The sequence below is a fragment of the Cynara cardunculus genome, assembly GCF_001531365.2.
Source record: "Cynara cardunculus var. scolymus isolate 2C chromosome LG 4, CcrdV1, whole genome shotgun sequence".
Taxonomy (NCBI): Eukaryota; Viridiplantae; Streptophyta; class Magnoliopsida; order Asterales; family Asteraceae; genus Cynara; species Cynara cardunculus.
In genome coordinates, this window is record NC_037531.1 from 9,993,128 (window position 1) to 9,994,421 (window position 1,294).

The window sequence follows — 1,294 nt, forward strand, 5'->3', positions numbered from 1 at the left end:
ACCATCATATTGTCGCCGTCACCACCGCCGCCTACCCCACATTAACCCAACCCCAACCCACCATTGACCACCAAACCACTTTTTTCGTTGTCATACCCACCCCTCGCCACCCCCATACGCCCACCCCTCGATCACCATGCCACAACTATTGTCGTGACAATTACCACCCTGCCACCTATTTTCCCACTCCACAAACCACCATGCCACTACTGTCAACGTCTTTAACCCCAACCCCACTGACCACCATGACAGTACAATAGTGGGGGTGGTAGTTGTGACGACGACAATAGTGGCATAGTGGTCGGTGGAGGTGGACGTGGATGGGGTGGTAGCTATAACGAAGACAATAGTGGTATGGTGGTAGGTGGGTGGAGGTATGGTGATAGGTGGGTGGAGGTGGAGGCAGAGGTGGGGTGGGTGAGGTGCGATCCCTAAACAATAGAAATTCCTTTGATAGATTCCATTTTCACTAAATTCCATTATGCGAACTAAATGCCCCCTAAGAGGTCGTTTGATTTCATTGGATTCAAAGGATTTCAAGTGACTTGGAACAATCAATTTCTTTGACCAAATTCTAATTCCTTTATTTGGCTTATATATTGAAAATGTAGGAATCCTTTAAATTCTTTAGACTAAAAGTTTCATCATTCTTTGTCAAAAGTGAACGAATTGAATTTCATCTTTTGTCATATGTAACAAATTCTATAATTCAGTTTTAAAAAGACAAAAATAATCTTTGCATCTAATTTAACCAATACCACCCACCCTCTCGCCCACCTACACCTTACCCCAACCCCCACCACCACACCACTACTGTCATCGTCAAAATCACCACCAACCCACCACTAACCACCATGCCATTACTGTCATTGTCACAACTACCCCCAAACTAAGATGAGATTCAATTCAAATTCCTACCAACCAAATACGTAGTTAAATCTTATTCCAATTCCTTCAAAATGAAATGTCTTTGATGGATTCCAAGCGAATCAAACCCCCCTAAAGGGTTGTTTATTAGACACTTACCGTCTCTTACCCAAGAACTAAACACTTACTGCATCTTAGCAGATAAAAGACACTTACCCAATCAAAGATGATGGTCTTTACCAACAATTTTACTTGTCATTTTGTCGATCAATAATCTTACCTCGAGAATAGTGACTTTTACCAGGTTAACGCTTACAAGACGATAGAACGCTTGTAATCTATTATTTTAAAATCTGATGACCTAGAATCTCGTCCAATAATATTTGTGATAACTTTTACCAGGTAAACACTTACCCTGTAACGTTGG